The sequence below is a fragment of the Dendrobates tinctorius genome, unplaced genomic scaffold (assembly GCF_039654945.1).
Source record: "Dendrobates tinctorius isolate UK_male_01 unplaced genomic scaffold, ASM3965494v1 ptg000320l, whole genome shotgun sequence".
In the NCBI taxonomy this organism is placed as follows: domain Eukaryota; kingdom Metazoa; phylum Chordata; class Amphibia; order Anura; family Dendrobatidae; genus Dendrobates; species Dendrobates tinctorius.
The window spans coordinates 1166827-1180209 of record NW_027361987.1 but is presented as its reverse complement, the minus strand read 5'-3'; the positions used below and the strand labels follow the sequence as shown (position 1 = coordinate 1180209).

Here is a 13383-nt window from a genome sequence, read left to right as displayed (position 1 = left end):
ATCCTTCTACCAAACCCCCCACGGTGACTGGAGAGGAGCATGGCCGTATATGAGCCTCAGCCGGACTCTGGAAGGGGGTAATAATCGAGATTTTGGCATTTTAGCTCCTGGTGTGGAGTCGATAGCACAATCATATGCCGCCATATAGTAGACGGCCGGTATCTGGTGATAATTCCCTCATGTGTGGGGTCTATTTCCCTCCAGAGAAATCACACGTTACATTACACACATAACACTGTGTAGAGAAGGCGGCGCGGGGTAATTGTGCCAGTAGTGAGGGGCAAATAATGGCGGGAATGTCACTGACTGAGGAGAAGGCTCCATGGAGCTTCTTCACTCCGGAGATCATGTGACCCCTGACTCCTCCCCTCCTGTGACCTCATCACAGGTCCTGTACACAGAGCAGCCATATATGTGGAGTGCGGCTCTGCAGGTTAGTGATGGGCAGTCCGGCTCTTCTGGCTCCTTTCCCCACTTTTTCCCTCCTGTCCCTTCACTTTAAAGCCTGGGCCTCATTATACAGCTGTACAGGGGTCTAGTGAAGGCTTTTAGCCCTTTCCTCAGACTGTAGCTCCTGGGAACAGGTCCTCACTCCTGTCCCTTCACTATAAAGCCTGGGCCTCATTATACAGCTGTACAGGGGTCTAGTGAAGGCTTTTTAGCCCTTTCCTCAGACTGTAGCTCCTGGGATCAGGCCCTCACTCCTGTCCCTTCACTATAAAACCTGGGCCTCATTATACAGCTGTACAGGGGTCTAGTGAAGGTTTTTAGCCCTTTCCTCAGACTGTAGCTCCTGGGAACAGGCCCTCACTCCTGTCCCTTCACTATAAAGCCTGGGCCTCATTATACAGCTGTACAGGGGTCTAGTGAAGGTTTTTAGCCCTTTCCTCAGACTGTAGCTCCTGGGAACAGGCCCTCACTCCTGTCCCTTCACTATAAAGCCTGGGCCTCATTATACAGCTGTACAGGGGTCTAGTGAAGGCTTTTAGCCCTTTCCTCAGACTGTAGCTCCTGGGAACAGGCCCTCACTCCTGTCCCTTCACTTTAAAGCCTGGGCCTCATTATACAGCTGTACAGGGGTCTAGTGAAGGCTTTTAGCCCTTTCCTCAGACTGTAGCTCCTGGGAACAGGCCCTCACTCCTGTCCCTTCACTATAAAGCCTGGGCCTCATTATACAGCTGTACAGGAGTCTAGTGAAGGCTTTTTAGCCCTTTCCTCAGACTGTAGCTCCTGGGATCAGGCCCTCACTCCTGTCCCTTCACTATAAAGCCTGGGCCTCATTATACAGCTGTACAGGGGTCTAGTGAAGGTTTTTAGCCCTTTCCTCAGACTGTAGCTCCTGGGAACAGGTCCTCACTCCTGTCCCTTCACTATAAAGCCTGGGCCTCATTATACAGCTGTACAGGGGTCTAGTGAAGGCTTTTTAGCCCTTTCCTCAGACTGTAGCTCCTGGGCACAGGCCCTCACTCCTGTCCCTTCACTATAAAGCCTGGGCCTCATTATACAGCTGTACAGGGGTCTAGTGAAGGCTTTTTAGCCCTTTCCTCAGACTGTAGCTCCTGGGAACAGGCCCTCACTCCTGTCCCTTCACTATAAAGCCTGGGCCTCATTATACAGCTGTACAGGGGTCTAGTGAAGGCTTTTTAGCCCTTTCCTCAGACTGTAGCTCCTGGTCACCATGTGATCTCACCATAACCCTAACAAGCTAATTAAGGTGTGAAATCTTGGTCAAAATTATCTCAGTACACAAATCTCTAAGCATGCCCAAAGTTTTGCATCGCCCTTTTTCCTTTTTGCAATTATGAAATTGTCAAAAAGTCTCTATATATATTTTTATTATTATTTTTGCCTAAAATACAAAGGCCATGTGTCATCTTAGAGGTTCGGCCTTTTAGAGATCATTTCATCTTCATCTTACTGCTGCTCACAATAACGGTCATTTTGACCCGGGGCGCCCACACTTTTACATGCCGCTGTCAATGCTTCGTCCCGCTGGTGCTCAATATTTAATAGGTCTTACTATTAAACTTAATGAAAAGTTCGGTGAATTTCTTTGAGCTGTTATTATTAAAGATGAGCGAATATCGTCGGAGAAGTTGTTATTGGCTAATATCGCTTACCGAATAGCTGCATCGGGACCCCGGATCCCTGGAGTGCTCCCGATAATCAGCTGCATGTGTCGCTCTCCATGCAGGTGCTGTGACTATCACACAGCGCGACACACGCAGCTGATTATCGGGAGCGCTCCAGCACACTGAGTCCTGCACACACGGAGGCCCCTGATCATGTGACCTCTGACTTCTCCCCTCCTGTGACCTCATCACAGGTCCTGTGCACAGAGCAGTCATATATGTGGCAGACACTCCTGGATCTTCTGCTTTCTGGGCCGGTTCTTCCTGTGAGTCCTATTAACCCTTTCGCTCCCTGTATTCTCCTTTCTGACCAGGACAATATCTGAATTCGGACAGTGTGAGAGGAATTTAAGCAATGTAGAAGGAAAAAATGACAATTTTACTTTTTTTCCTCACAAAAATGTGACTTTAGCCCCAAAATTAGCAGCATAACAAATACTTATTTCCCCCACTGTAGTTTGTAGACTCCATATACAGATCCCTTAAGTGCGAAAAGAGCTGAATTCCCCACTTAAGTTATTGCATTTAGGAAATTGCCCCCCACTGGGAATTTATCTCCAGGTAAAGGCACAATTGTGTCTCCATGGGGGTTGTGCTCACAGTCCAACATCGTGCGGCCCTCCAAAGAAATGCCACCCCACACCATTACTGACCCTGTTATGAAATGAGTCACCGTAGGAGGCAAAAACAGAAATACTAGCTAAGTCCAGAAAACCAGAGAAGTTGGCAGCTATCGGATTGCAGACCCCTGAACCTATCAACAACAACTAGCAGTAGCCGTGGGGGGTTCCTACGGTGCCCTAGACCCCTCGATCACAGCCGGAGAACTACATAGCCTAAAGACAGAAAGGGAAATCTAAACTGCCCCAAAGCAGACCCCAAAGCAATAGGCAGCCCCCAACATATAATGACGGTGAAGCAAGATGAAAAAACACTCACACAGATAGAAAGATAGGCTGAGCAAATGATGGGGCCCAAGCTAACCAGATAGGACAGGATAGAAAAGCTGCTGCCTGTAATCCGCCAAAAACCCTATCAAAACAAGAGCCAACAGACTGATAGGGAAAAAAGCCCTGAAGATGCTAGGCTTCAAAAAGACTATATCAGTACTCAGGTATTTTCTGAAGACAGAGCAAAAAGGAATTCAGCTCACCCCAGCAGGGAATGGCAGAAATCAAGAAAACAATGCAAAACAAAACCAAAACACAAATGCAAAAGGTAGAGCAGAAAACTTAGCTTTTGAGGAGCAGGAATCAGACTGGTCTCCTAGAATCCCTCAGAGAGATCACCAGCAAGGCAGAAGGGCGTCGGCTGCCTTATATCCAGTCAGTAATTCCCGTCACCCAGTCATCATCATCCTGCCCAGGTGTTTGGTAATCAGCCTCACTACCTTCCTTCACCAGAAGAGGGAGTTCATCAGACCTCAATGGTGAAGGGGAAAATGAACTCACAACATGACCCACTGCCAAACCGGTCATGCTGAAGGATGTTGAGGGCAGCAGATCGCTCTCCACGGCGTCTCCAGACTCTGCTACGTCTGTCACATGTGCTCATTGTGAACCTGCTTTCATCTGTGAAGAGCACAGGGCACCAGTGGTGAATTTGCCAATCCTGGTGTTCTGTGGCAAATGCGAAGCGTCCTGTGCGGTGTTAGGCTGTGAGCACAACCCCCATCTGTGGACGTCGGGCACTCAGACCATCTTCATGGAGTCAGTTTCTAACCATTTGTGCAGACACATGCACATTTGTGGCCTGCTGAAGATCATTTTGCAGGGCTCTGGCAGTGCTCCTCCTGTTCCTCCTTGCGCAAAGGTTGAGGTAGCGGTCCTGCTGCTGGGTTGTTGCTCTCATACGGCTCCCTCCACATCTCCTGGTGGACTGGCCTGTCTCCTGGTAGCGACTCCAGCCTCTGGACACTATGCTGGCAGACACAGCAAACCTTGTCACAGCTCGCATTGATGTGCCATCCTGGATGAGCTGCACTACCTGAGCCACTTGTGTGGGTTGTAGAGTCCGTCTCATGCTACCACGAGTGTGAAGGCACAGCCAACATTCAAAAGTGACCAAAACGTCAACCAGAAAGCATTGGTACTGGGATGTGGTCTGTGGTCCCCACCAGCAGAGCCACTCCTTTATTGAGTGTGTCTTGATAATTGCCAATAATTTCCATCTGTTGTCTATTCCATTTGCACAACAGCATGTGAAATTTATTGTCAATCAGTGTTGCTTCCTAAGTGGACAGTTTGATTTCACAGAAGTTTGATTTACTTGGAGATATATTCTGTTGTTTAAGTGTTCCCTTTATTTTTTTGAACAGTTAATATAGATAGAGAGATTTTTTTTTCTATCTACTGCAATGTATACAGGATAATAGAGTATAATAAAGTAGTTATGGATGTGACGTAACTAACATTGTGCAGTGACTCTGCTTTCCATATAGTGATGGATATTTCTTGTTGCTGAAACTGTGATTTTTTTCCACTTTAAACCTTTTTTAAACCCCTCTGATCAGTGCGATCACACAACATACAAGCCTCTGATGGCTCCGGTGATGCCCTGTACTACTGTAGTGCCGTGTATCATCACTGCCTGTCAGTGTAATACTAACGGCCCCATACACATGAGATCAGAGTTGGCTGAACGGTCATTTGGCAGACGGCGATCTCTCCCGACTCCCCCATACACACAAATATTCCAGCTTTCCTGTGGTCTGTATGAGAGAGTCGCCTCCAGACTCCACTAGAGGAGGATTATCTACAGGAAGAACAAACGGATTATCCTCTGAAATTCAGGATGCCGGATCCTTCTCTGCCCTGACATCATCTGTCGGGAGGCCCCCAAATACATTATATGGTCGGCCAAATCCCCCGAAATCAGTGCTTTCATGGAACTTTAGTCTAATGTGTATGGGGGTGTTATAAGGTAACTTATTGGATGCTGCCTCTGGCCCGGCCTAATAGACCTTCATACATTGCAGCCCAGACCCCATTATTAGGCATGTAAGTATCGGAGTAACTTGGCCGCCCCATACTATCGAGTACTTGGAGGCGGGGGGCATTCAGCCAAACTCTGTCACACCTTCTTAGATGCCATGTTTGCTTTTCACAGCAGCAAATGGTTAAACTGCCAGGGTTTTTGCTGCAGCCTCATCTGTGCCGTCCCTGCGGTGTACATCTATGTTCTGGGGCACAAAAAGATTCATTTCTCTTTAATAAATGTTTAACATATTAAACATTATAAAATGTGTCTTCTGCTTTTTCCATATTTTTTTCTTCTTACAAGAATTGTTGGAGCCAATTTTCCTTAGAAACATTTTAATATCGGCTTTTTCTGGAGTTTTTCTTGTAATATAGGAAAGCCTAAGGCCAGAAATAAACCCCATAAATCACTGTACATGGAGACTTTGGGATCAGATCATTTCTGTCCGTTGTGTTTGTGGAAACTAAAAATCTTTTCTAAAAGCCTCAAACTTCTGTGTGTGACTCAGAGCTGAGATCTAACGTGAGAGAGGATTCCAGTGCGGGGAAGACGGGAAACCTTCATATAGACGGCCAGTGGAGATGGAGGCAGTGACCGACTCTGGCCAAATCTGTCTCTAGAGCCGTAGTAGGAGATGAAGATGTCGTCCTCATCATGAAGGAGTTATTTCTCATGTCGCGTGTAATGAATATCTCCTGCAGTATTGCTAATGCCGATTCCAGTGTCGGTAATGAGACGAGAATTAGCGTTATGGAAGATGAGTCTATGAGGAACGTGTTCAGCTGCCGACTCCGAGGAGGAAACTGCTTGTTGTCTGTGGCCTAAATATATAGGTTTTATTAGTAGATGTCAGGGAAGAAAACTAAACCCTGTAAAATAATAAATCTCCTCATATGTTTCCCTTATTATCTCCAGTAATTGTATTATTACACAGGATTCTTATGATGTTACATCGGATCATCTTCTCATTCAGGTCTCTACAATATCGGATCCTCTCAGTGAAGATCTTCTACAAAAGAAAATTTTCCTGATTTACCCATCAAGGATGGATATGGACAGAGACAAGATGGCGGAGAGGATGTTACACCTCACCCTAGAGGTCCTCTTCCGTCTCACTGGAGAGGTGAGAGATTCTGATGACGTCACATTCCATCATTCTTATCTATGGGAATAACAGATGGACAGAACTGGAGAGGTGAGGACTCTGGAAATGTCTGTAGTGAGATTTATTAATGTGTCTCTCCATAACCAGGATTACACAGTGGTGAAGAAGACCTCTAGTGATCGCTGTCAGGACCCTGTGTCTGAGGGATGGGGAAGACCCCTGAGCCCAATCACGGGGCCTCCACCTCACCCCCTGATCCATGAGGACATCAATGACCAGAAGATCCTAGAACTCATCTACAAGATGATTGAGCTGCTGACTGGAGAGGTGACACCGCTGGGAATGCTGGGACATTATACAGTAACACTATGAAGGGATCGGGGGGATGACGGTATCATTGTATGTGTCAGGTTCCTATAAGGTGTCAGGATGTCGCCGTCTATTTCTCCATGGAGGAATGGGAGTATTTAGAAGGACACAGGGATCTGTACAAGAACGTCATAATGGAGGTTCCCCAGCCCCTCACATCTCCAGGTAATAGACAAGACTAAATACACACGGCCTATAATTATCTGTATGTAGAGAATGAATTCAGTCCCTGAATGTGTTTCCTCCAGATCTATCCAGTAAGAGGACAACACCAGAGAGATGTCCCCGTCCTCTTCTTCCACAGGACTGTAACCAAGAAGATCCCAGTGCTCCTCAGGATCATCAGGTAGATGGAGAGAAGGTGTCAGGAGATCTCCCCTATGATGTGTAGATGGCTGTGAAGGTCTTGTGCTCAGTCTTGTTTTATTTCACCATCCTGTTAGCTCTTCTCTGATCTTGCTCTTGCTTTTCTATTTTTTTTTTTTAAATGTGGTACCCAGACCTGGACACAGTGTTCCAGAAGAGATCTGACCAAGAAGGAGTAGACGAGAATAATTATTTGACGTGAGAGAGAGGATTCAAAAAGATATAAATAAACTGGAGAAGTGGGCAGCAACTAACAGAATGGTTTTTAACAGGGAAAAATGCAAAGTACTACATCTGGGCAATAAAAATGAAAAAGCATATACAGAATGGGAGGAATAGGGCTAAGCAACAGCACATGTGAAAAAGACTTGGGTATACTAATAGATCACAGACTGAATATGAGTCAACAGTGTGATGCAGCAGCAAAAAAGGCAAATGCAATTCTAGTATGTATTAACAGAAGCATACAGTCTAGATCACGTGAAGTCATTATTTCCCTCTACTCCTCTTTGGTCAGACCTCATCTGGAATATTGTGTCCAGTTTTGGGCACCACATTTTAAAAAAGACATCAACAAACTGGAGCAAGTTCAGAAAAGATCGACCAGAATGGTGACCGGTCTGCAAACCCTGTCTTATGAGGAAAGGTTGCAGGATTTGGGAATGTTTAGTTTGCAACAGAGAAGACTGAGAGGAGACTTAATAGCTGTCTACAAATATCTAAAGGGCTGTCACATTGTAGAAGGATCAACTTTATTCTCATTTGCACAAGGAAAGACTAGAAGCAATGGGATGAAACTGAATGGGAGGAGACACAGATTAGATATTAGAAAAAACTTTTTGACAGCTAGAGTGATCAATGAGTGGAACAAGCTGCCACGAGAAGTGGCGAGTTCTCCTTCAATGGAAGTCTTCAAACAGAGGCTGGACAGACATCTGACTGGGATGATTTAGCGAATCCTGCTTTGAGCAGGGGGTTGGACCAGATGGCCCAGGAGGTCCCTTCCAACTCTGCAATTCTATGATTCTATGATGTAGTCTCTATACTTCTCTTAATATGTCACAGAACTTCTGTTGGCAGCGGATTACCCACGATTCTCTCCAAGCGTGTGTCAACAGAACTTGTTTATTCAGGAACAATATATGATAAGCTTAATAGATCAGGAATAAATCATTTGTGTGCCTTTATCTGTGCAGCATCTACAACAGGCTGCTTCTCTCATACACAGACACAGCAGGAAAACAGGAAGTACAGTCACATGCTCTCCCTGTGTGAGCCTCTGGGAGTGTTTTTTTTAAACTTTATAAACAGCATACAAATCTAGCAACTAAACACTCGTAGACAGGAATGGAGTTGTTGCACTAAACATATTCCAACAACTTGTGTAATGAGAACGGTGGAGATGGCAGGATTAGAGCTGATCATAGATGGGACTTCTCCATCTGTCTGTGACTTTTGCAATATTTGTTTCAGGGTGAAGATCTGACCCATATTAACACTACAGAGACATATGTGAGGGGTGATGAGCGGTGTAAAGAGGAGATTCCCACATATGACTACCCAGGTGAGTAGTAACCACTGAATGCAGAGAAGTCACAGATTTGTAGTCCGGCCGTATTACCATGATCACCATTTTGCCTCTAGACCAGAACATTCTCCTCCACCCAAAACTGTTCAAATCACTTTGGGCATTGAAAATCCTTTTCTATAGAACTTACAACCTGGAGGATCAACCTACCTCAAAATGCTGACCGTTACCTGCCCAGATCTGTAACTATAAAGCCAAATGATAGCGTATGTAGAATGTGCTGACAAGATAGAAAGTCACATGAAGGAAAATATTATGCTGGGCCTGTAAGAGAAAGTGGAGGGTAATTATGCTGTTGGCTTCCTAGAATCCTGAGATCTAATTTCAGGGCTGAAATCTCATCTCCAGAGATCTTGATACCGAGATCTCCATTTGCACATGCATGGCTCCCCGGCGGCCATGTTCACGGAGTCCACTGCACAGGAAGAAACCACGGCTATGCAGGGGCCTCTGGCCTTTCACGACATGTCGGTAGAGCACCCTCGCAGCGGCGGACACCCCGGGCAACAGCAGCGGTGGCCACCCTGGGCAGCAGCGGTGGCCACCCCGGACAGCAGCAGCGGACACCCCAGGCAGCAGCGCCAGGCACCCCAGCAGCACCAAACACTCGCAGCGGTGCACTGCACATCGGACACCCCCTCATCCCACCCTGCGACCTGCAGCATCACCCCACTCCTGCCTCCTCGAGAAGCGACCCTGGACCCCGCTTCGCCACAGCAATAAGACGCATGGATTATAAGAAGCACCACCATTTTATTAAAAAAAAATGTTTTCCTATTTTTCTCCTCAAAGTCTTATAATCCAAAGCGTTTTATAATCCCAAAAATACGGTAACATGTTTTTTATTCTAGTTCTTTTTGTACAGGTTCATTTTGTATGGTAGTCTGATGATGGTGTGTTCGGCCTGCCTCACTTATGTGAGTCTGCAACTACCTGGTAGCCTTTAAAATAAGGTCTCCATTACCTCTGCCAAATGCCTGAGATCTAAATATAAGGCACCTCAGCTCTGCACTATTATAAAAAGGTATCCGTAAATGTCTAATCTTTCTTCTTGAAACTCATCTGACAGAAAATATTGGCCCTTACGATACTTTAGTTTGCCAAGAACCACCGAGCCCCAAACTCTAATTACCCAGAGAGTTTTCACCAGGACAAATACACCAGCTGAGCACAGAGGACTGAACCAGAGGAGAACAAGGCTGTATCTGGCAGATTCCGGGAATAGGCTTCAAGCTTTAGTAGGGTTTGGTGCTTTCTAATTGGCTTAAGCAGGTAGCAGATTGCTACCAGATTGCTGGACAGCACACAAACCCATACTGCCAGGCTGGATGAAACTACTGGTCTCAGGCACCCTAATCTTAGTGGCTGGACAGAGCCAGCGCCACCCAGAACTTCTGGTTTTGACATCGCTTCTATTACCAGCAACGTCTGCACCATAAATAAGGCGCTGCTTGGTGATGGAACCAAACATCGCAGGAGCAGATTCCAGGGGAGAGGGGACACACCATCTGCAGATGCCCTAATATAACACAATTTCAGGAAACTAAAGCAGTAGAAATCCCCATAAAGTGACTCCATTATGGAAATTATAACCCTCAGTGAATTATTCTATGGGAGTAGTGACACTTTACAGAAATGTGCTCGCATTGGATGTTGCAACATGAAAATTGCACATTTGCCATTTTATTATCCAACACATAATGTCCAGATTGTGCTCCAGGAGACACACACCGTAAATTAAAGTGAATCTGTCACCACATTTTTGGCCTTTCAGCGTCGCCATCAGGGGCTTATCTACAGCATTCTGTAATGCTGTGGATAAGCCCCCGATGTAACCTGAAAGAGAAGAAAAACTAGTTATATTATACTCACACTTACATTGTTTGTTGGCTTTTTATTCCATGTTTGGGAGGCAGAATGAATAAACCATTGAGCACCATGATGCACTGGTTCATGCTATGAGGCTTTCGATTAGACTGTGAACTGTCATTGTCTTGGTGAATAATTCAATATTTCTTAAAAGCTTGTATTTTTTATGGACAGCTTAAATAGAAATGTCCAAAAGTATAAAATTTGAGAAAATTTTATTCAAAATTATTAATTGGTTTTATTTTTAGCAGAGGACTGTACCAGGAGATCAGAGGGAACGCTGACATCTTCAATTTTTAAATCTGATGATCTTGAGATCTCACAGGATCCAATTGAAGTGAATGCGATTACTCCACATATACCATCATCCCTTCACAGCAAAGATCTGTCATCTGATCCTATGAAACAGGTCCCATCTTTTGGTTCATTACCAACTACTAAGGAAAATCAAAGTCACAAAATAAGGATTAAAAAATTAATTGATTGTAAAGGAAAGGAGCCATTTTCATATTCAGAATATGGAAATAGTTTTCTTGAAAAGACTTTTCTTAAACATGAAAAAATTCACAAAACAGAGAATAGATTTTCTTGTTCAGAATGTGGGAAATGTTTTACTCAGAATTCACATCTTGTTACACATGAGAGAACTCACACAGCAGAGAAGCCATGTTCATGTTCAGAATGTGGGAAATGTTTTGCACGTAAATCACTGCTTATAACTCACCATAGAACTCACACAGGGGAGAAGCCTTTTTACTGTTCAGAATGTGGGAAATGTTTTACAAAGAAATCAGATTTGTTTAAGCACCAAATAACTCACACAGGGGAGAAGCCTTTTTGCTGCTCACTATGTGGGAAGTATTTTAGCCAGAAATCTGATTTGGTTAGGCACCAAAGAACTCACACGGGGGAGAAGGCTTTATACTGTTCAGAATGTGGGAAATGTTTTACAAAGAAATCAGATTTGGTTAAGCACCAAAGAACTCACACAGGGGAGAAGCCTTTTAGCTGTTCAGAATGTGGGAAATGTTTTAAAGAGAAATCAAATTTGGTTAGGCACCAAAGAACTCACACAGGGGAGAAGCCTTTTTCCTGTTCAGAATGTGGGAAATGTTTTAACTGGAAATCAGATTTGTTTAAGCACCAAAGAACTCACACGGGGGAGAAGCCTTTTTCCTGTTCAGAATGTGGGAAATGTTTTGTGAGGAAATCATCTCTTCTTAGTCACCAAAGAACTCACACAGGGGAGAAGCCTTTTTCCTGTTCAGAATGTGGGAAATGTTTTACAAAGAAATCACATTTGGTTCATCACCATAGAACTCACACAGGGGAGAAGCCTTTTTCCTGTTCAGAATGTGGGAAATGTTTTAACTGGAAATCAGATTTGTTTAAGCACGAAAGAACTCACACGGGGGAGAAGCCTTTTTCCTGTTCAGAATGTGGGAAATGTTTTAACTGGAAATCAAATTTGTTTAAGCACCAGAGAACTCACACAGGGGAGAAGCCTTTTTCCTGTTCAGAATGTGGGAAATGTTTTGTGAAGAAATCATCTCTTCTTAGTCACCAAAAAACTCAGGGGAGGGGAGAAACCTTTTTCATGTTCTTAATGTGGGAAATGTTTTCTGCCGAAATCAACTCTTAATAAACTTCAGGGAAATCATACGGGGAGAAGCTTTTTTCATGTTCAAAATGTTGGAAATATTTTAACTCAAAATTGTATCTTCTTAAAGGTGTTGACCACTACTAGGACAACCCCTTGTCATTCCTCATGTTTGGTCATGTTAAAAAACACTCATTGTACGAGAATGATCAGTAGTAAATATATTAAACAGCCATGTCAGACTGAGCTGCCATCATGGAAAATCTTTCGCTAACTAACTTTGCAGCTAATGAGAAGACCTTATGGGAGCTCTAGCTAGAATGGAGACATAAAATGACATCAGAGCCATTAGCAGGTATGGTTGGCATACACAAGGGTTAATAGGAGTAGCTGCAGGGCATTGTGAGAGTAAGTAATGGTGTCATATGGTAGTAAGTAGTGTCTGTGATGAGGACAATACAGTAGTCAATATGTGAAGAGTTATGTGAGTAACTGGCATAAAAAGAGGAAAAAATATTATTTACGTGCCCTCACAAATTCTCCAATAGGTAAGTTACGGATGGTATTAGCCGTGTGTGAACTAGTAGCATGTAATTCTGCATTACATCCTACCAGTTCACACATGGCTAATACCATCCGTAACTTACCTATTGGAGAATTTGTGAGGGCACGTAGATTGTGTTCGACTGAAATTTCCTTCCATTCAGAATGTGGAGTTATATTTGATAGGTTGAAGCAGAGCGGGTCCTCTAATAAATCTCTTAAGAGGGCTTTATTTATTGCTACTAAAAAATCAAGATCAGATTTGTTGAGGGATAATGAACCAGGATTAGATGATAAAAATCAGCTTACAGTCTCTACCCCATATAGACTGGATTTTATTAACCTAAAAAAGGCTTTTCTTAAATATGTACCTATGTTGGAACAGGATCCAATTCTGAAGGAAATTCTGTCAAATGGTGTGAACGTTGTAGCTAGAAAATCCACAAATTTGGGCAATTTGCTATCACCAAGTCTGTAGATCATCCCTAGAAGCAGTAATATGGGGCTCAGCACAGTGGGCTCATTTAGGTGTGGTACCTCCAGATGTAATCTGTGCAGGTATATGGCTAATTGTAAAGAGTTTTTGGATAATAATGGTAAAATTTATAAGATAAAACATTTATAAACTGTTCAACAACTTATGTAGTGTATTTAGCTAGCTGTGAAGCATGCAGCAAATATTATGTTGGCTGTACATCACGCAAGTTAAAGAAATGATTAGCTGAACATATTTCTGCTTCTGCCCCTGTGGAGACTACTGATCGCTATAGCAATAAAAGACCTAGCTCTGGTTTATCAAAACACTTCTCAGAAGTGCATGGAGGTGATTTGT

The 13383-nt window shown here is 44.0% G+C and overlaps 1 pseudogene; it reads left to right on the top strand.

Moving 5' to 3' along the window:
- The first annotated feature begins 10359 nt into the window (after window positions 1-10359).
- Window positions 10360-12540, top strand: LOC141073939 (uncharacterized; annotated as a pseudogene).
- Window positions 12541-13383: the final 843 nt, after the last annotated feature.